This window comes from Adiantum capillus-veneris, chromosome 12 (assembly GCF_014529385.1).
Source record: "Adiantum capillus-veneris isolate H3 chromosome 12, ASM1452938v2, whole genome shotgun sequence".
Lineage (NCBI taxonomy): Eukaryota > Viridiplantae > Streptophyta > Polypodiopsida > Polypodiales > Pteridaceae > Adiantum > Adiantum capillus-veneris.
Genome location: NC_140942.1, coordinates 19,002,693 through 19,027,986, shown reverse-complemented (window position 1 = coordinate 19,027,986; position 25,294 = coordinate 19,002,693). Strand labels below are relative to the sequence as shown.

Here is a 25,294-nt window from a genome sequence, read left to right as displayed (position 1 = left end):
TACACACCTGTAGAGAGCTGACACTCCTCTGAAACCCATCCTGCGTAGAGTGTGCTCCAAAAGGTCCCAGTCAACTTTGTTGTAAGCCTTCTCAACATTGAGGAGTATCACAAGATCCTCTCCTCAAAGACGTGCGAGGGCAGACGCCTTCCAAAAGGTGAAAATGTTGTCAAGGATATTGTACTCCTTAATAAAACCGGTTTGAGTCCCATGTATGGTGCTCTCAAGAAGTGGCTGAATCTCAAACTGAGAGCCTTTGCTAGAATTTGTAGGTTGAGTTGAGAATGGTTATGGGTCGCCACAGCCGAATCTCATCCAAGGAGCCTCCCTCCTTGGGAATAAGATAGATCAAGGCCTCACTCATGCTGTCAGGCATCTCTCCAGTGTGTAAGATGTACTGATAGACGCTGCAAAGATCCGAACCAAGCAAGTCCCAGTACTCCAAAAAGAAGCTAAAAGTCAAACCATCCTCCCCTGGACAGTTACCTCGGGGGAGTGCTCTGAGGGCCTCATGGGGCTCCTCTAGCTGGAGAGGAAGCTCTAGTCTCTGACGCATCTCCTCAGTAACAAGGCTAGGGACCTGCACCGAAACCTGCTCACTGCATGCAGCCTGACGCTCTGACTGAGGCTCAACTGACAGCAAAACACGGTAGAAGTCCGTAGCAACTGCACACATATCCTTAGGCTGTGTAGTAACTGACTTGTCGGGTCTCCTCAACTGGCTGACACTGCGCATGGCGGGGCCCCACCGTCTAAAAGAACTCCCCAGTAACTCTGTTACCCACCTAGGTTCGTTGAGATGCCTACGGATGACAGGCAAACTTGTGTCACCAATCCTCAATGCTAGACAGCTCCTGTCGAGCCTGCTGCATTTGCTCCTCCAACCAAGGGCTATCTGGGTGGTGCTCTTGCATCCTTTGTACGGAAACAATGCCCCGTCGGAGACGCTTCTCCTCCTCCCTGGCGGCCACCAAGCGAGCTGCAAACTCCTGGAAAAAGAAACAACTATGCTCAGCGAGTCGAGAGGCCACTCTACCAGTAGGGGAGTCTCTGAGCTCTGGATCTAGCAGGACCCTCTGAGGGATGCGCAACATTGTAGTCCCACTCCTCTGTCTATCACGGTGAGAATCACTGGCGCATGGTTAGAAGAAGTGGTCCTTGCCAGAATGCAAACAGATCCACCCATGTCATAGAAGTGGTCACTGGTATAGAAGTGATCTATCCGAGATAGATTTGCTCCTCCTACTCTGCGGTCAGAGTGAGAGAAAGACAAGCTATTTGGGAGCGGCACAAAGCCTGTATGCTGCCAAACATGAAACCCTCAAGGTCATACATAGACGCTCCCAATCTGCCAACTCAGCCCCGTGCACAATAGCATGGCTACCTCCAATCCTGTCTGATGGGTCCTCCAACATGTTGGTCTCTCCCTACACACCACTGCTCTGCATGTGGCAAGGCCTCTACAATATGTGACCAAAACTCAGTTTGTGCACTCGCCGCATTGGGCGCATAGATGTTCAGGAAGCCCATGAGGCAACCCTGAACCTGCATAGTAAACCACTAGGCCCTGCTTGGCACAATAATACCTCTTGTCCACAATGGCCTGCTGTCATGAGTCTGCAATAGTCATGCATAGCCCTCCCTGAATGACTCCAGGCACAAATGCAGTTGACCAAAATGTCTCATGACGACCACGCAAAATCTGACCACATTGTCTAATGCGGCTCTCACAAAGATGATGCTCTTGAAGCATAAGAATATCAATCACACCACTTACAAGGCATCTCTGAAGCTCATGAGGCAAGGGACCCCGTTGCCGCTGAAACTGGGGTCCACCTAATCCTGCACATTCCATAAGACGATCCTCATGGAGTCAGCGAGAGAAAACCGATGCTATAAGAACAGCCAATCGCTATCTTCGAGGCCGGCTTGTATGGGGAGCAATCCGCATCCGAGCGACCCCGAGATAGTCGTGACTGAAGAGACTGTCCAACCCAAGCCCAAGAAGAGCGTGCCGTCCGTCGGGCTACCTCCTTTGTCCAAGAGTCCTCATGTACGTATACATAGCATGGTGGACTCTGCGTGTCAGCAAAAAAGTGTATCACAATGTGCTACATCCTGCTGTGTCCGGAGGTGTCACCGAGAACTTGGCCAACGGCCACAAAGTCTATACCAGATCTGTCACCCCCAGGTCGTCTCCTGTGTGATGAGAGAACTCAAGAGCCTGAGCCTGAAGCTAGTCCATCACTCAGTCCAGAGTCCAGAGTCCACTCAAGTCTCAGACTCGTCCTTGCCACAGAGAGGGATAGTGTAATGGAATTGGCCTATTTAACTTGAGAGTAGCGGAAATTAATGAGAGTACTTTTGAGAAATGACTTTGTGAGCATAGCGGGTGAACATAGTTGAAGATAGCAACATAATCATAGCAATTAGTTAACTTGGCATAAACAATACTTTTGCAAGAGGAAGAATTTAGAGAACATGACAACAGTTGAGGACCGGATTTATGTGGAGCCGGTCCCCCCTCCAATAGGCATTTGTATTATGATTTCTCCCATTAAGAGAGACTTGTTACAATACAATCTTTGTGTTCCTTGTGACCTAGGTGATGCAATGAAGATGGAAAGCTTCATGCATCACAAACATAGCATAAACTTGAACAAAGCTTTAACTATCCCAAGCCTCAGTCCCAAGACCTCAAACACCTTCGAAGGTGGAGAGAGCTAGTAGGGAATGAGGGTAGGGAAGAGGAAGAAGAAACATTTCGTAGGAGAAAGAATTAGTTCCTCACTTATCATAAATCTTGTTGCTAGCATACATAATAGCATAGTAATGAAGAAGAAGGAGATGGCAAACTTAAGCATTGAAGCATGGCTCTTGGTTGGATTTGCACTCCATAGCCAAGAGTGTTGGTATAGGCTCTCAACCTCTACTTGCTTGGAGAAGGAGAGGGAGCTCTTGCACTTTGCATAGCACACAATGAGAGTGTTTGTGAGTGTGTGTGGGTGAGTATACCCCCTAAGCAACCCCCTAGCTTGCTTGGGTCGACCCCCCCTTGTAGCTCATGCTTGAAGCTCATTGGACCCCTCCAGGCCTAGCCAATCACAAGCAGGAAACATTACAAGCAGCAAGGGTAGCCTTGAGACAAGTGTCCCCCTTTCCCCTTTGAGAGAGAGGGCTAGATAAATGCTAAATCAATTAATTAAATCTCCTAAATTATTATTGGACCCCTTGGGTGGCCAACCAATAGGCTTCAAACACACCATGAGGGCAACATGAGGAGGAACTTGACAAGTGTCCCTTTTGCTTTCTTTATACCATGCATGCCTTGTGTGAGTGTGTGGGTGTTCTCTCTCATCCCCCCTCATGTAGGGCTCGCCCCCTTCTTGTAGGGATTGAATATTTGACTTTTTGACACCTCAAGCCCCTCATACATAGGCCCAGTTCCCACCACAAGCTTGGTCGTTAAGCACTTTAAGCTTGGGGGCAAGGTTCTTACCTTAAGTGCAACCCTAGCATCTCAAGCTTGTCAAGCACCTCAAGCATCTCAATAATTAAGCACCTCAAGTATCTCAAGCACCTCAATCATCAAGCACCTCAAGCACCTTAGTCATCAAGCATGATAAGCAGGACAAGCACCTCGAGCTGGGTCGGATTCCCGCGCCTCAAGGTCAGCCCTAGCTTACCTAAGGTCAAAGGAATTTTACACACATTATTGGAGGTCTTCAATGAAGCTAACCCTAAGGTCTTATGCTCCGTTGGTTAGCCTTGCTCTTTGATAGACCATCTCTCATTTGGGCCCCTTTACCATTTGCCCCATGTTGAGATAGATCTATAAGCACATGTTTATATCTTAACCCTTGTTCTCGTTTATTCTCCCACATTAAGTGATTAATTTAATATGAGAAAATCATTTGGGTTGGTTAGATATTAGATATTAGATATTAGATTTTATGACATTACCTCTCTCTTGAAATCATAGTCGAGGAACATTACCTCTCTCTTGAAATCATAGTCGTCCTCGACTATGAGGTAGAAGAGATAAAGCCTTAGTCATTAGTCAATTTTACTTAGCGGGTAGAGGATCCCTTTTTTAACCTAACACATCTTTCTAAGATGGATGACTAATCCATTTGGTGCTTGGGAGACATAGCTGCCGCAAGCATGTCTGCTCTTTAGTCCATTTCATTCTCCCAAAGTAGAGTGACAAATTCTACTTGGTGTTTGAGAGACGTCATCATCACAAACATGATTCTAAGCATGCATAATAGTTAAATTTGTGCACAATTAAAAAGAGGACTAGTCTAATAAGAAAAAAACGGGAGTCATTTAAAAAAAATTTGTACATTTGCTTACTCTAATGTAGCATTGTAAGCATTGACAAGGTTCATATTATCCTTAAGTTGTATTCCTTGCATCCATCTAGCATCTTCAAAAGGATAATTTTTGAACTTAATAAGATATCGTCGGATAATCTTACGATGTCGTAGTACCTTGTCTTCATGCCGAAGGATAGCTTCGGGTTGTAGCACCTCTTCTTGGTCTTCAACTTCGGGAGGGTCTTCAATAATTGGTTCAGTTGGTGGCTCTCCTTTGTAGGGCTTAAGTAGGCTTACATGAAAGGCATTGTGTATGAGCCAATGGTTCGGCAACTTGAGTTGATAAGCCGTCTCATTGATGGGCTTTAAGATTTGGAAAGAACCATAGTATCTTTTTGCTAGTTTAGCATAATACTTTTGATGGCCCGTAAGATTTTTGCCTTTTGTTTGCCTTAATCGAGCCTTAGGAAACTTGAGTAAGGCCCAATCATTTTCTTTGAACATTAAGGTTCTTCTGTGCTTATCAGCAACAGCTTTTTGCCTTTGTTGAGAGATGGATATAGCCTCCTTAATCTTTTGAAAAGATTCTTGTAGGTCATGGTTATACTCATCGGCAACGAAGATCTTCCCATGTACTTTGAGTAGCAAGGGACTTTTAGGTCTTCCCTCAATGATCTCAAAAGGTGCTTTTCCTGTAGAAGTATGTACAGTATTATTGTAGGCATACTCTACAAGAGGTAGGTACTTTTCCCATTGTGAGCGTTGATCTACTTCGGTAACATAAGTCTTGAGTAGATCGAGTATCGTAAGTTTGGCTATCTCACTTTGGCTATCCGTTTGTGGGTGATAGGCCGAAGAGAAATTCAATCTTGTTCCTAGATTTTCAAAGAGACCTTTCCAGAAATTATTGGTCATTTTAGGATCTCTATCTGACACGATGGATGTGGGTAATCCATGGTGCTTGAAAATCTGAGATATGAAGAGAGTTGCCATTTGATGTGCCTTAATAGTCTTTTTTCCCATGGATAGACTTGGGTAATCCAAAGATGAAATCCACGGATATACTCTCCCATGGTGAATTTGGGATAGGCAATGGCTGGAGTAATCCAGGTTGCTTCCCTCTATCATACTTGGTCTTTTGGTATACTACACATTTTGAAACATACTCTTGTATGTCCACTTTCATGGTAGGCCAATAGAAGTACGTCTCTACTCCTCGAAGAGTAGGTTGAATACCTCTATGCCCTGATATGGAGGAGCATGGGATTCATACATAACTTTCTCACGAAGGGAATGGGTAACACATAGTGTGACATAAAAATGCGTTTCATAGGTATGAAACCTCGAAACCCCGAAATGGACGAAACGTTTCGGCGAAACTGACGAAACGGGAAACTGTCCGAAAAAAAAAAAGTCAATTTTTTGAAAAAATTTAGCGATTTTTTTAAAATTTCAGTAGTTTAAAAAGATTTTTTTGTACTCTCTTTGCACTATTGCCTCTCTTTTATGCACATTGTACATACATATACATACGTACATATATGTATATATGTACACACGTATATGTATGTATGTATGTCTATTATACACGTGTACTTATACATATGCATATGTATGTGTATAAACACTAACAAGAGTACATAATAAAACCAGTTTACTAGTCCGTATGTACACACACACATGAATCTTTAATCTATCCATCCATCCATACATAGATACATACTTATATACGTACATGCATGCATGCATATATAAATAAATATATATTTTTATATCTTTATTTAAATGTATTTCTACGAAACTTGTTTCATAATTTTTGTGCCCTGAAACGAAACGTTTCAAAACCTCGAAACCTCGAAACCCCGAAACGGGCGAAACCACGAAACGTTTCATGTCACACTCTAACACATAGCTTATTGCTGTGGAGAAGATAACCATCCTGCAAGGTGAATGGTTCCTCTTTCTTCCCCAAAGCAAGGGCTGACATTATGTCTCTAAAGTCAAGGTCAGTAGCATACTCATCTATCATAGAGGATAGATCATTGTGAGTAGCTATAGACACCGCATTAAGTTTGGGTCGTCGTGAAAGTGCATCGGCCACTTGATTGTGCTTACCAGCTATGTGAGCAATATGGAAATTAAATTGCGAAAGAAAATTTGCCCACCTCATTTGTTTGTCGGAAAGCTTGGTTTGCGTCATGAAATACTTGAGACTTTGATGGTCGGTTCGTAGGATAAATGGAGTCCCCAATAGGTAGTGCTTCCATGTGTCTAGGGCATGTAGAACAGCTAAAAGCTCTTTCTCATAAATGCCCAAGACTCGTTCATCAATATTGAGCCTTCGGCTCTCATATGCTATGGCATGCCCTTCTTGAAGCAAAACTGCTCCAAGGCAATCACCACAAGCATCACATTGGACCTCAAATGGCTTTGAGAGATCCGGAAGCACGAGGACTGGTTGGGAAGTAAGCTTCTCTTTGAGATTCTCAAAAGCATTTTGCTCCTTAGCAGCCCATACAAACTTAACATTCTTCTTAGTTAAGTCGTGTAGTGGTCCTGCTACTTGAGAGAATGTTGCTATGAAGCGTCTATAGTATGCGCACATACCAATAAAGCTTCTTAACTCATGTAGATTTCTTGGGTTAGGCCATGATTTTATTACCTCTAACTTTGATGGATCCATAAGGATACCATCGTGAGAGATAATATGACCTAAGTATTGAATCTCTTGAAGGAAGAATTCGCTTTTCTTTTGGTTGAGAAAAAGCTTGTTCTCCCTCGATGCTTGAAAAATCACTTGGAGATGTTGCTTATGTTTCTCCAAAGACTTGGAGTAGATGATGATATCATCAAAGAACACTCCAGTGAATTTGCGGTATGGTCTAAAAATTTTCTCCATCAAACGATTGAACGTAGCTGGTGCATTGGTCAAGCCAAAAGGCATGACTAGATATTCATAAAGAACAAACGTTGTGCGAAACGCGGTCTTTAAGATATCTTCATCCACTATCCTTATTTGATGATAGCCACTCTTAAGGTCAATCCTACTGAAGTAGGTAGAGCCTTGTAGCTTATCAAACAGATCTTCTACCCGAGGTACGGGAAATCTGTTTTTGATAGTGATATGGTTTAGTGCTCGATAGTCCATACACATACGGTATGTACTATCTTTCTTTTGCACTAAAAGGATTGGAGAACAAAAGGGAGAGGAACTAGGCCTCACCATCCCTTTGTCTACCAGCTCTTATACTTGCCTCATGATCTCCTCTTGTTGAGCTTGTGAGACTCGATAAGGAGGCTTGTTAGGTGGTGAGCTTCCAGGAAGGAGCTCAATGTGATGGTCATCATCCCCTCGTTTTGGAGGTAAGTCCATAGAGATATCATCGATGAACACATCTTGGAATCCTTTTAGAAAATTAGACAAGTCTAACTCTTATTGATTCCTACCATTTACATTTGATGAAACATTAGTATCTTTTAGAAACTCTTTGACAAAAATCATGTACGCAGAAACTGAGCTCTTCATTGACTTATCAAAAGAAAGAGGATTTACAAGTGGAATAGTGCGACCACGCTCACTAGCATCTATATACATGTTCTTTCCCCTGTAGGTGAAGTAGATTCTCCTTTCAAGGAACTTTATGTTGGTAGCCATGCGATCAAACCATGGCGCCCCTAGGATAGCATCCTCATGTTGGAGAGGAGAGATGAAGAAGTCTTCTTTGTCGACATAGCTTTGGACATGAAGCTTCAACTTCCCAATCAAGGGAGTAACGAAGGCTTGCTGTCCCTTGAAAGCTGCGTCAGCCATAACCATATCTCCTATCTCAAAAGCTTGAATGCCCAACTTGGTGGCCAACTCCATTGATATAAAGTTTAGAGTAGAGCCAGGGTCAAACAAGATGAAGGCATCATGCTCTCTTACCTTTTCCCAAGCATAGGAAAGTGATGATCCTTTGCAATGAGTATCCTCTTTTGGAGCTTCGATAGTGGAATCCCTAGGAGTCTCATTGCGAGTATTCTTCTTGGGGCAAGAACGATAGCCATGTCCTTGCTCCCCACACTTGAAACACTTATGGTCCTTGCGAAAAGCTTCAAGCTCTTCAGGAGAGAGTTTATTTTTACCTTTGTAAACTCCCTTCTCCTTGGACCGATTGTTGTTGTTGTTGTTGTTATTGACTTGGGAAGTATTTTGAACATTGGTTTTCCCCTTTGCATCATTTTTGTCTTTGTTTTCCATGGGCTTGACATTACGTCTAGCCCCTTGATGGAAATTGATGCGTGAAGCAACCATGGTGTGATGGATTACTTCGCTAATAGTACCAGGCCGTTGAGAGTTGATGTATTCGGCCATCTCTTCAGGTAATCCCGCACAGAATTGCTGCCTTTGCTCGGTAAAGTCTATCTTTTGAAAGACAGTAGCCTTGAGATGTAAATCCCAAAACTTGTCTACATATTTGTGGATAGACTCATGAGAGAGAAGCTTCAAGCTGCGCCATTCGGTAAGCACTTTGTCCTTTGCATCGCTTGCAAGGAATTGCTTCATGATGGAAACTTGTAGAGTTTTCAATGTCTTTGGGGCTTCACCATTTCCACGAAGGCTAGCCCACCATTGACGAGCTGATTTTAGGAAGTGCATAGCTACTTTTGCTTTATTTCTCCACGCAAATTGTGTGTGAGAGAGAGAAAGTGTCACGTGACACATCCAACCCTATGTGTTCGTGGACAAGCTACAGCATGATCAGGGTTCAGTCAGTCCAGTCAAGTCTAGATTAACAGTGATCTGCCACTTTTGTGAGTCTATTCGTAGACCGTGCATGCCCAATCACTTAGCATAGATGCATATCCTCTGGTTGCACACAACATGATCATCAGTATTCCCTTCAAAATCCATCAAATTCAGTTAGGGGAATTTTCCAGTGCATTTAGTCTATTTTCCCTATTTTTGGTATTTTTCACTTGTTATTTTTAAGTGACTTCCCAACAAAAGTAGATAGGGCAATTTTGCTAAGTTAATATATAAGCAAACCCAAGTTAGCACTTTCTGGCAAAAGAGGCAGCAGAAGCACATGCTCAACAGGCACCTTCTCAGAGGGACCCCAGCAAGAAGGAGGAGCACATGCTCAACAGGCACCTTCTCAGCAGGACCCCAGCATGGCAGCAAGAACCCCTGTTGTTTTTGGTCTCCAACATCGCCATACACATCAGCCCAGCGTTTTCATTTTGCATATCGCCAGTAACTCCCCAACTCTTGGCGTTTTTCAGATTGCATCATCGCCAAGCATTCCCAGTTACCTAGCGTTTCTGACTTCAGCCTATCACTAGCGTTTTGGAGTCATTGCACTTGCAGATTCAGCCTAAGACATCAGGTGAACCAGCGTTTTTGCTAAAAGCTCCCAGATGTACCAGCATTTTTGGTTTTCAGCCGTGCCGCAGCAGAGGAGCAACGTTTTCAGCCCTATTGGACAACAGACAATTCAGCCTTGAAGCATTGTAGAAGACCTCCATTTTCAGCCATAAAAACGCAGCCAAAACAGTCATTTTCAGCCACCCAAAACAGCCCAAAGATTTGCAGATTTTCAGCAGTTAGAAGACCACAGATTTCATCCCTAAAGTCGTCGTAGTCATTGGCATAGTCCCAGATTGCATCAGTCCATTGCATCGTCATTGTACCACTTTGTGCAATCAATAAGTAGACCACTCTCGCCAACGAGAGTGGGGCCTTCGGAGGAGGGTTTTACGTCGTCTTTGGTGTCGTATCTCTCTTCTCTCTCTATCTCTCAGTCTCATTCACTTACACGCACGGTGTCCATTCACTTTGTTGTGATCATAGCACTTTCCATTAAGAACGGAAGGCTCTCCCTTCCATAAGAACTAAAAGGAACCTTGAGCACAGTTCGGAGCACTCTTCTTGAGCAAAGCCCAAACAATCATTCCGCTGCACCTAATAGAAAGAGAGATTATTTTATTAAAACTCTCTTGTGTGTGAGGGAGAGAGAATTTTGCTTTTGGAACTGAAGCTTTTGGGGCTCTGCTTTTGGCATCCCTTGTAAACAATAAATAAGCGGTTTGGGCTTACACTCGGCAGAGCATCTGGACGCAGAGTCTGAGAGTGAAACCTTAACCGCTCTCTTGTACTTTGACATTGATTAATACATAAAGAAATACCGAAAGGGGCGCCAGTCTTTGGGGCCATATCTCTAGGCACGGAACTCCGCCGAGCCAGTGCAAGTCTATTGTGATCTGTGAATTGTTTTGAAGTGGTTATTTGGTGCTGTCGTGATTGATTCTTGACTTGGAGTGTCCAAGTCGGTTACAGTGGTATCAGAGCACGTCCGATTTCTCTTCTATGGGAAATCCGATCCCCAATTTTTTTTTCCGCGGCACCTATGGCTTCACGCAAGGATCAGTCGACTCCCTCTGCATCTGGAGATGCGGGCAGGGATCACAACAAAGATTCCGGCAAAGAGTATGGCCCGCCTCGGCCTACTTAGGCGGAGCGACGAGAGATGGAGCGTCGTCAATTGATCGGTGATGCAACAAAGATGATGCTCAATTTTGCGAAGGACCCAAAATTTGCAAAATACATGAGCGAGACTTCTTTTCAGGAAGTGCACGAGCAGTGGCAGAAAACCACAGCACCACCCCCGAAACTCGCTCTCAAGAAACCTTCTGCTCACAAGAAATATTCAGAGAAGGAATTAGAAGAGGTGGTTGATGCACGGATTGCTCAGCTTTTTGACGCGCAGAAGAAAGCTAAAAAGCACGACAAAAAGCAGAAGAAAGGCACTGACTTCCCGGGTTATTTGGGTTGTCAATCGACATTTGACAAAGCAAAGAAACAAAAGAAGCATGTTCACTTTGAAGGAGTACCCAATTCTTCTTCTTCTGATAGTTCTTCTAGCTCTTCAGATTCGAGCGAAGAAGACAAAAAAGGCAAAAAGCGAAGCAAGAAACAACGCTTTGGAAAGGGCAAGAAAAAGGCAAAGAAGTCTAAATCTCGCCCAGTGACTGACAGTTCAGACTCCGATGACGGAAAATTTTATGCGAACAAGAAGAATTTTTATAAAGCCAACCAGTATGACTTTCTGGAAGATAAAAGCAAGAAAGTCCGAGAGTTTAAGGAAGGTGGACAGTCGATCAAATTTGACACTTTTTCAGGATACAAAGATGCTTCGAAGGCTTTGTCTTTTATACAACAGTTTGATATCGCTTTCGCGGGAGGACGCTACTCAGAGCACTCCAAGATTCGGAGAGCTGCCTCTTATTTTACGGGGAATGCTCGAACTTGGTGGTCCACACTTCTTTTAAACAAGACTGCGCCAGTTAAATGGCTGAAATTTAAGAAGCTTTTTATTTCTTCTTGGCTGACGCAAGAGTATGAACGCGATATACGAGCTGCTTGGAACCCTCTTCGGATGACCAAGAGGGATACACTGGATGCTTTTTGCGAGAGATTCTGGAGCTCTTTTCTACCCGCCTCTTCATTCAAGAAGATCTCGTTCAGAGAACAGATTGAGCGGTTTACCTTGGGTCTACCTACAGAGATCCAAGATCACTGCTTGGAACAAAAGTCAGCTTCTATTCAGGAGTTGATGAGCGGGGCTTTGCCATTCACTCTGGCAGTCTGACTTACCCCACCGATGAGGCCATGACACAACGAGTTGAACAAACTTTAGTGAATGAAAGTAGAAAGAGAAAGAGCAACCCAGAAAAGAAGGATGCACGACCCAAGCTTACTCCTGAGGAGAAAGCTCGCTTCATCAGGGAGGGGAAGTGCTTTGGATGCGGGGAACATGGACATATCTCCGCGAAGTGCCCTAACAAGGCACCGAATGAACAAGATGAAGAAAGGCCAGAAAGTTCTAAAGTAGCTGAGAGACGTGGCAGAAAAGGCAGATAAAAAGTAGAACTGGTACCACATGGCGTGGGACCTGAACCGAATCAAATGAATGAAAGTACAAACTTTGCCGTTTTTGGGGCAAAGCGAAGGATCAGGAAGCTCTTTTGAAGGAGCCAAGGCCAACTTCTTTTCACTTGGAATTGGCGGCTCGATTTGGAATTACGCCCGACAGACTGACGCCACAGGCAAAGGTAGTTCGACTGGCACTCGGATACGGGACGTTGCCACTACACCGAGCATTGGCAAACTTCGTTTGCAATGACAGGGGTGTTCAGGGCACGCGAGTGACGTTCTACTCGGAATCCCTCGGTACCACAAGAACTACGCCGTGGTTGACTACCGGGTTGAGAAAGCGACTTTGACAAATGAAGGGCTCAGAGATTGTACTTGATGAACTTCAGTTTCTTTATTCATTCTTTTGGGAGAGAACTGAACAATGGATAAACGTCGAATATGTTTTGACCTGAACAAAAGAAAGCCAAGATTTTTCTCCACACTCATGCCGATTGCTTTTAGAGGGCCTGAAGATCATACCATTGATCTGATACCTGGAAGCACGCCACCGAACCGGCCACCTTACCGTGTGAGCCGAGCACAAAATGAAGAGATTATGAACCAAGTGAAAGACCTCTTGGAAAAGGGTCTTGTCCAGCCTAGTACTTCACCGTATTGCTCTCTAGTGTTGTTGGTTTTGAAGAAAGACGGATCTTGGAGAATGTGCATCGATTATAGAGCTCTCAACAAAATCACCACCAAGAACAGATTTCCGATTCCTAGGATCGATGATATACTCCACAGATTACAGGGATCCTCGTGCTTCAGCAGGATTGATCTGAAGAGAGGATATTATCAGATCAGGAGCGTGCCGGGAGACGTCTACGAGACAACTTTTCGGACGACTTTTGGGTTATTTGAGTTTTTGGTGATGCCTGTTGGCTTAACCAATGCTCCTCTGACATTAAACCGGATGATGGACATGATTTTTCGAGAGTACATGATATTTGTTGGCAATTGTCTCCAAGAATGAGGCAGAACACAGAGATCATCCGCTTCAGGTCTTTCAGGCATTACGAGATCACAAGTTAGTGATTAATGCAAAGAAAAGTGAATTTTTCCTACCAGAGATCGTTTGCTTCAGAGATACACTTTTTGGGACACATTGTCTCAGCAGCAAGAGTGCAAATGGATCCGGCCAAGATAGACACTATCCGTGATTGGCACGATTTGAAGAATGTCCATGAAGTTGGAAGCTTCTTGGGACTGTGTTCATACTACGGGCGGTTCATTCAAAAGTTTGCACAGGTTGCTTCCTCTTTGCATATCTTGACACAAAAAGGAGTCCCTTTCTCGTGGGGATCCATAGAGGTGACTGCCTTTCAGACATTGAAAGAGAAATTGACTACAGGACCAGTTTTGACTTTGCCAGACTTGCAAAAGTCATTTGAAGTATATTGTGATGATTGTGGTCGTAGTCTGCGTGCAGTCTTAATGCAAGAAGGCCATGTCATTGCTTACGAGAGCCGATTGCAGAGTTACCGGGGAACGCCATCCCATGGGCAGGGAACGCCGGAACGGCGTTCCGGGGGGGTTACATGGTCCGGAACGGCCAGACGTTCCGCAGGGACTTTTGGTACCGGAACGGCTTGGAACGGTCCGGAACGGTTGGGAATGGGCAGATTTTCAGATTTTGGTGATTTGTCTTGTGAGCCTTCCCCTTGTTAAATGTCCCTTCCCCCACCCCTTACCTTCACTATGCACACAAGCTTTCAAGAGCCAAAGCTAAAGATCTACCCTCTCGACTCTCGACTCTCAAGCTCTAGCCTCTTTCAAGCTTTGAAGTCTAGACTCTAGAGTCTACAAGGCTAAAAGCTCTCCCCCTCTCTCTCAAGCTCCCTCCCTCTCTCTCTCAACTTTAAGCTCTCTCTCGAGTCTCTCTCCCCTTCCCTCTCTCCCCCTCTCAAGCTTTCAAGTCTACACGACACACGTTTGTCATAGTAAGACTGAATGGTCTTCAAATCAAGTGTTTTGTGAGTGTTAAGAGTCAAAGGACTCTGATACTACTACTATTCAATCACAAAGAGCTTGAAATTGCATTATTTGGGTGTTTTTATGCCTCCCGTTCCGCGTTGTTCCCGTTCCGGGCCCCTCCCTGTTCCCCCGTTCCGCGGGGGATCCCGTCGCCGTTCCCGTTCCGCGTTCCAGGTAACTATGGCCGATTGTTCTCAAGGCCGGAGATGACAACACAGATTTATGAGAAAGAGCTTTTGGCGGTGATCCATGCTCTTACTCAATGCCGGCATTACCTACTCGGAGCGGATTTTACTGTCTTTACATACAATCAGAGTTTGCGCTACTTCTTGTCAGAGAAGCAGCTTTCGGAAAAGCAGATGCGGTGGGTGAACATCTTGTCACAGTTTCAATTCCAGATTGTCCATGTGCAGGGACAGAAGAATGTGGTGGTAGATGCTTTGTCTCGAACACCGTTGGTTCTGGCTATTTCCGGGATTTCTTTTGGCCGAGACTCAAAAAGGATGTGGAAGAGTTTGTGCGCAGTTGCTTAGTATGCCAGAAGGTCAAGTTTGACAGGCATAAAGCACAGGGATTGTTACAGCCTTTACCCATACCCACCCGTTCCTGGGAAAGTATTGCAATGGATTTCATTTTTGATCTCCCGAGAACACAAAGTGGTCACGATGGTATCTGGAATGTTATTGACAGATTTAGCAAACAGGCTCATTTCATTCCAGTGAAGAAAACAGTCAAGCCGGATCACTTAGCGAGACTGTTTGTGGCCCAGATCTTCAGATTACATGGCATGCCTGAGACGATTGTCTCCGACAGGGACCCCAGATTTACGAGTTTGTTTTGGAACTAGGTTTAGCATAGTCTACTCCAAACGGAACCTAGAATTCAGCTTGGCCGGAGATCTGGTGCAGTGGGATGCACAAGAGGGGAGTCACTCCGCTCCTTTGTCAATAGACGCCTTGATTTTGATACTAAAGTCACTGATGTCTCTTTGAGCTTCAGGGATACTGAGAGCTGACAGTATTCTGCTGGATGACTTTATGAAATGGAATTCTTGATTATGATACTGATTTGTTCTCGACTTCTTTTAAGTGCAGTAACTGATAGACGAAATAACTACAGCATTTTGGTCTGATTGATCTCGAATAGACATGGTTGCAATAGGGGTTAGTCAATCGGACATCGATTGGATCTAGATGCGATTGCTAGCTACATTGCCAATAAATCATGGTCTAAGATCCGAATGAATATTGAATGTCATGTGATGTCTTGTGGTGTCTAGTGATGTCCTGTGATGTCGTGTGATGTGACTGTCGATTGGTACATGTGCTAGATATGTGTTCCTAGTACGTAGGTACTAACGGTCAGTGTCTGCTAAGACGGTTTATGGCTTCTGTTTGTTTTGCAGGCGTAATCGAGGGCGATTACAATGCTTTCAAGAGGGGGTTATGTCACAAAGTGATGACGTATCTGCCCGAGAGCATGCGGGAAACCCTAGCCCTGATTGCTACTGAAAACCCTAATTTTGCAAACCCTAACCTTAAAACCTGCAAACCCTAAAATCTGCCAAAAACCCTAACCCTAACCCTAAAACCTGTCCTAAACCCTAACCCTAAAAGCAGCAGATGAAAATCCGAAAATGGCACTGGCTGAATTTGCTGCTTTTGCGTCAACTTTTGCTTTATTTCTCCACGCAAATTGTGTGAGAGAGAGAGAAAGATTATTTGCTTTATTTTATTAAAACTCTCTTGTGTGAGAGAGAGAAAGATTTTCGCTTTTGGAACTGAAGCTTGTGGGGCTCTGCTTTTGGCATCCCTTGTAAACAATAAATAAGCGGTTTGGGCTTACACTCGGCAGAGCATCTGGACGCAGTTTAAGAGTGAAACCCTAACCGCTCTCTTGTACTTTTGACATTGATTAATACATAAAGAAATACCGAAAGGGGAGGCAGTCTTTGGGGCCAATATCTCTAGGCACGGAACTCTGTCGGGCCAGTGCAAGTCTATTGTGATCTATGAATTGTTTTGAAGTGGTTATTTGGTGCTGTCGTGATTGATTCTTGACTTGGAGTGTCCAAGTTGGTTACAGTGTATGTCATCTGTATATCGGAAAGACAAATGAAATAAAACTGATACAAAACTGAACTGAACTAAAAATAAGTAGTGATGTGCTGAAGATGGTGATGGTGATGGTGATATATCCAAGGGATATCTGAGGAGGGATGGAGCTCTATCTCTAAGGGTATATGCATGTCTATGTGCTCAGGGTAGTACAATCATGAGAGTGCATCAAGTTATCTAGCTCCATCCTGTACTAATGGGGGGGTGTAATATGTGGTACATGGGCGGGTCTGGTGCCAGGGCTCCCCGGATGAAAGCTGCAAGGTCGGCCCTCATCTGAGCCACTTGCTCCTCAGTGGCACGTCGCTCTCGGGCCCGGATCTCCTCAATCTGTCGATGGTGGAGGCTCGCACCCCTGTTGCCACTAATTGGTGGTCGCCGTCTGGCTCGGCTTGCCTCGGTCTGTGGGAGTGTCACTCCCCTCTTGAGAGTCAGATGAGGGGCAGATTGTAACCCTCTGAAAGAAGTCTGTGAGCTGCAACTGTCTCCCCTCTGTCTGTGTAGCTGTGTGTCTGTAGTAGTATGTCCCGATGGCTTTGTATATCTAGTAAGAAACTGTTACCAGCGTGTGACTACTATCTATCCTTTTTGTTGATTTCTTTCTTATTATCTATTTACTTTCACTTTTTGGAAACACCCCTCGGGAAATCTAACTGCCCTGCATTGCATAGCTAGTGTGGAACTGTCCAGAGGGAGTCCAGGCCTGAGGGCAAGAGAGCACTAAGGTTGGACAAGGACTATGGTTAGCCAAGTGGGGTCATTGACTAGCCAAAGTGGAATCCTTTGCTACAGAGGCTACATTTCAGTTTTGGATGTGGCCACAGTGTACAAAGAGGGTCGGATGACCTAGAAAGATATAATGGCAGCATCTCCTAAAATTTAGGGAACTGCTATTTTGGGACCTGAAAATGTCTTCGCGTCATTACGTGCAGTTTGACATGGGGATCATTTTGTTACTCTGTGGCCAAGTCAACAGAGGCTGCAGGTGAGATATTTTTAGACCCGAGGGTCTAAAGCGGGAAAATGCACAAATGAGTGACACTTGGCACTCTGAGGCCAGTTTACTACTTATAGAGAAGGCAAAAACGTGATTTATAGCTGGGAGGCTCATTTTGCAAGTCTCTGTCACAGGTTAAGAGCTATGGAGTGCTTGCTTTCCCTCTTATGCACAGTGCGGTGCCAGGAGTGATGCCCTGCACGCTACGCACTGCCCTCTCTCTCCCCTTTGGCAGTATGTTATGCCCCTCTAGTGGGCTTTTCATTTGACCAATGTACAGTTGTGTGGGTTCATGCGCGATTGCCGAGGCAAGAGCCTCTTGCACAGGTACTGGATTAGCTAGCGGCTAATCCCCCCGCAGGTACAGGTGAATTCGGAGAGGTTTCACGCCAGAAATCTCGTCCGATTCAAAGGGCAAGTAGCCCTACAGGTGCGGGAGCTCGAGGACTTGCTAGGGATGCGACCGGCACGCGGAACGGAGCCCGAAACAGTGAATTACAGCCTGCTGTGTATTTTTGCAGGTTTAGGGTTTTGGCCCTAAACGGACCCTAATACCCCCAGGAGGTTCGGGGACGCAAGGGGACCGCTGTACAGGCGATCTGGAGCATTTTCAGGGCTGAAAACAGAGAATTCAGCGTGCTGCAGATTCTCGCCAGGTTTTGCAAAGTGCCCGTATGCGTCGGGAAAGTCAGTCAATGCGTGGGAATACTGACCGTGAAGGGTTCTAGTACAGTTATGCTGCCGAAATCAGGCTGGAACAGTGGAAATTCAGCCGAGTTTGTGCGGGGCAGCTTGTAGGGAACCACAGCGTTTATTCCCTCTTTTGAACAATAAAGAAATACCGAAAGGGGCGCCTAAGTTAGGGGCCAATCTGGTGTCCGTCTACTCATACAGGTGCAATCTAGCAGCCTGTATCCCTCTCCCCTTTGTTGTGTCTTGAAAGTACAGGTAAAATAGACGACTAATAATGGGTGAAAGCTAAATCAAGGTTTAAAGTAAAGTCTACCGCCCTTTTTGGATTGAACAGGCCGGTTTCATGGTTCCATCGACGGGATTAAATCACTTTTTTCCATAGAAGTGAGCCTTGGTCAGTTTTGGGCTTGAAGACACAGGGGATCATAGACCAGACACAGGGAATTGTAATTATGGCTGACAGACCAGATGATGTGACTGAAGAGGTTTCCTCTTCACAGGGTCAACAGACACATGAAGTGGGTGAGTCCTCAAGACCACCACAGACTGATGATGATATATTCAGGACCCAGTTGGTTACTGCTGTGGCTATGTTCACACAAGTAATGCAGAATCCGAGGTTTTTAGCCTTTCTGCAACCTCCTGTTCCGTCTCAGCAAGTTGGGTCACTGGATCATATTCAAAAGCCTGTTAAGGCTCGAGCACAGGTGATTCATACCGCACAGTCAATGGAAACACCTGTACACTTGACGGAGAACATGCAGTCTCCACAACGTATGCCTAAGGTGCAAGAACAGGTGGCTGAGATGCCAGTTTTTCAAGCTGTACCAATTCAGCCCGCCACCTTTCAGCAGCCTATAGCTGGTTCTAATGGGCAGGGAAGCAACTTACAGGCTATGCAACAGGTCTTCCCACCACCTTCAGTACACCCTGGCTATTTTGGAGGTGGATCGGTATTTCAGAGCATGGCTGGTCATGCACCTGGAAATCAGTTTTATACGCCAGGAACAGTGTTTGCGGGTGCTCAAACGATGATGCCTAACCCCATGTACAGTGTCATGGGTATGCAACCAGGGTTTCAAAGCACTCAGGGACAATTTGGGATGCCACAAGCAAATTTTGGTATGGCTGGAATTACAAATCAGCAGCCAAATATGGCATTTCCAGGTCAAGTTAATAGCGGCCAAGGAACACAGATGAACCCTATTAGTGTTCCCATGTTTCAGTCACTTCCATATGACAATTTAACGCCGCTGGAGAGGCCAACTCCGTACAAAGAAGGTGGCAAAGGAGTGTCATTCACGACCTTTACAGGGTTTGATGACAGGAAGAAGGCTCTTTCATTCCTCCAGCAGTTTGACAAGGCCTATGCAGGGGGAAACTTTACAGAGGCTTCAAAGGTCCGCAAGGCAGCCACTTTCTTGACAGGGAATGCGGGACAATGGTGGACAACTTTATTGCTTCAAGGGCAAGCTCCGTCCACATGGATTTACTTCAAGCAGATTTTTGCAGCAGCATGGTTATCTGATGATTTCGAAGCAGATGTCATGACAGAATGGCACCAGCTTAATGCTGCCACTTGCAGAAATCTGGATGATTACAATCGGAAGTTTTGGAAAGCTCTACTTCCAGTAACTTCCTATAGGTTTGTGCCATTGACAGAACAGATTGAAAAATACTGTTGTGGCCTACCTAAAGGATTGAGAAAGTACTGTACGAAGACAAAAGTCACTACTTTGACGCAGCTCATCGAGGTAGCAAACACTGGCAATGGTTTGCTCAAGGGAGAAGATTGTGAATTTAACACTGGCGTCAAGGCAGGATCAGGCAAGAAAAATTCAGCCAAGAAGCACGTTCCCAATGAGGCTCCTAAAGGGACTCAGGAGTCAGCCAACGCAGGGAAAGACAAAGCTACGGCTGAATCAGAAAAAGGACCAGCAAAGAAATGGAAAAGACGTTTTCCTCGCAAGTCAGAAGAGCAAAAGAAGGTCCTGAGGACAGAGAACAAATGCTTTATATGTGAGCAGCCTGGCCACATTGCTTACAACTGTCCTACAAAGAAAAGGCCAGCTGATTCTGAAGACAAGGAAGACAAGAAAGGAAAGAAGCCCATGGCTGGTCTAGTGCCAGATATGGTGGGCGACAAGCCAAATTCAGATGCAAGTGAGCTTTGCAGAGCATGGGGAAAGGTTAGGGATCAAACAGTGCTTATCTTCTTTGATCCAGGTGCCAAAGCCAACTTCATTTCCCCAGAATTGGCTTCAAAGTTGGGAATCAGACCTGAAGAGATGGGGTATACAGCAGAGGCAGGTTTGGCATGTCCTGGCCATACAGAGGCTGTGACACCCATCATTGGAAAGTTGCGTCTACATATCCAGTCCTATGTAGATGCCGAAGAATTTTACATCATGCCACTGGACGGATGTGATGTGTTGTTAGGTATTCCTTGGTTATTTCGTGTACAGGGAATCATGGATGCCTACAACAAAAAGATCACTGTACAGAGCAGGGGAAAGACTCATATTCTGGATGTAAAGCTTAAAGGGGAGTCTATTCCTACTGTATCAGCTTCTGCTATTACTTCTGTAATGAAAAAGCATCTTTCTGCGTACTTGGTTTTTGCACGTGAAGTGTCAGATTGTGATGAATCAAATTTATCTGTGCTAGATAAAGAAAGGTCAATGTTTTTACAACAGTATAGTGACTGTTTTTCCGATTCATTACCGTCTCAATTACCGCCAGAGAGACCCGAGGACCATGCGATAGATTTGGTGCCAGGCAGTAGCCCACCAAATAAGCCTCCGTACAGGGTTAGTGCGGCTCAGCAGAAAGAGATAATGGGCCAAGTACAGGAGCTGTTAGAAAAGGGGCTGATTCAGCCCAGTTCATCTCCATTCTGTTCTCCAGTATTGTTGGTGCAGAAAAAAGATGGCTCATGGCGTATGTGCATCGACTACCGTGCACTGAACAAGAATACCATCAAGAATAGGTTCCCTATACCTAGAATTGATGATATTATGGACAAATTAGAAGGAGCAGCTATGTTTAGCAGGATAGATCTAAAGAGTGGGTATCATCAGATCCGCATTAGATCAGAGGATGTGCACAAGACTGCTTTTAGAACAACGTTTGGCCTTTACGAATTTTTAGTGATGCCCTTTGGTCTCACAAATGCTCCTGCTACGTTCAATAGGATGATGGACAGAATTTTCCGTCCACACCAGCAGTTTGTTGGTACATTCTTTGATGACATGATAGTCTACTCAAAGAATGAAGAGGAGCATAGGCATCACTTGGCCATTGTGTTCAAAGAGCTACGCAGTCATAGGTTGCTCATCAATGTAAAGAAAAGTGAGTTTTTTCTGGAAGAGATTCACTTTCTGGGACACATTGTCTCAAAGGATGGTGTCAGAATGGATCCTGCAAAAGTTGAAGCGATCAAGTCATGGCCAAATTTGAAGACGGTGCATGATGTCCGAAGCTTCTTGGGACTATGCTCCTATTACAGAAGGTTTATCCGAAATTTCGCTGAGATTGCTTCACCTTTACATGCTCTTCAAAAGAAGGCAGCCACCTTTAGATGGACACAAAAAGAGATTTCAGCTTTTAATCTCTTAAAGGAAAAGATGACTTCGGATCCAGTCATTGTGTTGCCAGATCTTAGGAAGTCATTTGTGGTCCAGTGTGATGCCTGCGGTAGTAGCATTGGTGCTGTGCTAATGCAAGATGGCAGGGTAGTAGCCTATGAGAGCAGAATTTTGCAAGGGCCAGAGATGACCATGCAGGTCTATGAGAAAGAGTTACTGGCTGTGATTCATGCGCTCTTAAGTTGGAAACACTACCTGCTAGGTGCAGATTTCGTTGTCCAAACGGATCATCAGACCTTGCGATACTTCTTGACACAGACAAAGTTATCTGAGAAGCATATGCGATGGGCAAATATCTTGTCCATGTTCCATTTTCAGATTGTGCATGTGGAAGGCAAGAAGAACGTTGTGGCTGATGCCTTGTCAAGGAAGCCACAAATTTCAGCTGTGTCGATTCCTTATCATCATGAACTTGATGATATGAGAGAACAGTATGCAAATGATGAAGATTTTGCAAGGGTCTTCGAGCAACTAATGGATGGACAACGTCATGAACACTATCTTCTTAAAGACGGGTTCATGATGATGCATGGCAGATTGTGTGTCACAAAGCCATTGCGACGCAAAGTTATGGAAGAGAGTCATGTCCCACCGTATGCAGGGCATCGTGGTATCGATGCTACAGTTAAAGCGGTAGAGACATTCTTCTATTGGCCTACATTGAGAAGGGATGTGGATGCCTTTGTGCGAGAATGCCTAATATGCCAAAAGGTCAAGTTTGACAGGCAAAAGGCACCAGGGTTATTGCAACCACTACCTATTCCAGATAAACCATGGGAAAGTATTGCTATGGATTTTATCTTTGATCTTCCAAGAACGCAGACAGGAAATGATGGTATTTGGACCATTATTTGCAGATTCAGCAAACAGGCTCATTTTATTCCTGTCAGGAAGAAGATAAAGCCAGATCAGATGGCACGCTTGTTTATGAGCAATATTTTCAAGTATCATGGCATGCCACAGTCGATTATTAGCGACCGTGATCCACGCATGACTAGTTTGTTCTGGAGAGGCTTGTTTGAGAATATGGGCACCACGCTCAAATTCTCTTCGTCATTTCATCCTCAAACAGATGGGCAGTCAGAAGAGGCAAATTCTACTGTCCTAGATCTGCTGAAGTGCTATGTGTCAGAGCATAAAGGAAAGTGGGAGCAGTATTTGCCATTGGTGGAGTATGCATACAATAATACAGTGCATTCATCAACTGGCAAGGCACCTTTTGAAATAGTTGAAGGTGGCAAGAAAGTTCCTCCCATACTGCATACAAAGGACAAGATATTTGAAGCAGATAAGTATGTTCAGGACATGGATGAAATGTACAAGAAGGTCAAAGTGGCCTTAGAAAGGACTCAGGCAAAGCAAAAGAAAGCAGCTGATCGTCACCGTCGTGAAGTGGTATATTCACTTGGTGATTGGGTGCTTCTACGGTTTGAAAAGGCAAGGTTAAAGAAGATGAAGGGCAAGGAAAGACTGTTTCCAAAGCTCAGCATGCGTTACTATGGGCCTTTTCAAGTGTGCGACATAATCAGTGATGTTGCATATAGGCTGAAATTGCCTGACAGTTGGAAGATTCACAATGCGTTTCATGTGAGTCTTCTCAGACCCTATGTGGGTGATGTGCCAGAAGATATACCAGCTGAAGATCAGCCGGAAGTCGAGGAACTTGACGAAATCTTGGTCCCTGAACAGATTTTGGCACACAAAGAAAGGAAAGTGAAAGGCAAGGTTGCTAGGCGTTACTTGGTAAAGTTCAGAAACTATCCACCAATGGATGCTAAGTGGATGGAAGAAGGTGAACTTGCAGAGTCACCAACTGTGTTATCACTTTACCTGGAAGCCTTCGATTTGCAACCTACCTTGACCCCTTGAGTTTCAAAGCTACATGGATTGTCAGTGTGACAATGGCTTTTGAAACAAATGATGTACATGGTATTTAAAGTGAGCTCAAATCAAATACCTGTTACATGAATGTTAGAGCTGTACAGATTGTCAGTTTGGCAATTGCTCTTATGGAATGTCCAAAAGTTTGATTAGTGCTATAGAAGTGAGTATTTCTTGTCAGTTTGTCAAGGATACAGTGATTGCTTCTATTGAAGAGTACATGTGTAACTGCATTCTTAAACTGTCGGTTTGGGTATGCTCGAAAGTGTTACGGGATCCAACGTGTACTATAAGACAGTGGCAAAATGTGCAGCTACCATTTTGTCATTGGAAAGTTCGTGACTCAAAGCAATGGCAGAGTGCGAAGCTACCACTATGTCATTGGGACAGGGTTCACACGCAGGCAATACATGAGTCGACGAGGTGTTGAATACACCAGGGTTGACAATGAGCATGTATGTGTCGTATATGTGTCGACAGGTGTTGAATACATCAGTGTTGACAGTAAGCATGTACGACATAGATGCAAACGAGGACGTTTGAGATTTCAAGAGGGGGGTAAAAACTCCCTAGTTGTCTCTGATCTCGGGAATCCTTGCATCGACACACAAAATGCTCCTCGCTCTCCACCTCCTTTGTGCATGCTCTACAGACTTGCTCCTCTCTGGGGACACTAGTATGTCTCCCAATCTCAATCTCTAACCTGTGTGATGCCACTCTCAACTGATCAATCGCCACCCGTGAGCTATGTGGCATGTATGTGTCCATGTAGCGTGGTCTCTATATGAACCCATCACGTAGTATGGTAAGGAACTCGTCTTTGTAGTCGGACACCTTCGTTCCCAAGCCTGGTGACTCCCAAACTCTCCTGATGTATAGTTGCCAAAGGTCCTGTCTCAACACCAGGTTCCTGTCGCTGCGAGAGAGGTGAACATAGGGTGAGTCAGGGTCGTACTGGAAGGGTGGTAGACTCTCCATATGAAGACCGTGTGCCTCAAACCATGCTTTGACCTGTAAGTACCATGCTCTCTCATGCCCACTCTCTGATAGCTGTATAGCTGCCTCAAAAGCCCTGCGAGTAAGTCTGTCGAGAGGTATCTCTCTCATCCTCTGGATAAAACAGACTGTCTGGAATAGTGCCTCTACTACCATAGGTGGTGTGGCGAGCTCTCCTCTGATAATGTCATGTGGCACTGTGTGCTTACTACGGAGCAAGCGTGAAATCATACATATCTGTGGCCTCTCAATTTGGGCCCACTGGTCATCTATCAATCCTGGCGCCCATACTGCTACTAAGTACATCAAGGCCGGGGTGACTAAGGTGTTGAAAAGCCACCCCTTCATGCGAGGCTCCTAAAAGTGTGCCTGGTGGCATCTCCGCTCTAGCATGGCGAGGGCTGCATACCCTCGAGTGAGCCTGCCAGTAGCTACCTGCCTCATAGTGAATGGTCTTGGTAGGCTGGTGAATGTAACTCCCGGGTAGACATATGAGGTGACCACATCAACCCGTCCTGCTGTTGTGAAGGTGGTAGCGCTCCTCACTGCACTAGATGTGTGAAAGATCATAACCTTCGTTTTGTCAAGGTTCACAGTCAACCCCCTGTGTATGCAAAAATCATCCAAGGTTCCAAGATGGCGCTGCAAGCCCTCGGGTGACTCTGAAATCAACACAATATCATCAGCATATAACATGATGTGGACTGGAGTAC

At 44.9% G+C, this 25,294-nt stretch overlaps 1 protein-coding gene and 1 pseudogene across 2 annotated transcripts in view; one reads left to right on the top strand and one right to left on the bottom strand.

Moving 5' to 3' along the window:
• Positions 1–25,294, top strand: part of LOC147445401 (SNARE-like superfamily protein) — a 54,941-nt gene that overhangs the window by 3,563 nt on the left and 26,084 nt on the right. The window lies entirely within an intron of this gene.
• On the bottom strand, positions 828–25,151 carry LOC147445403 (uncharacterized; annotated as a pseudogene).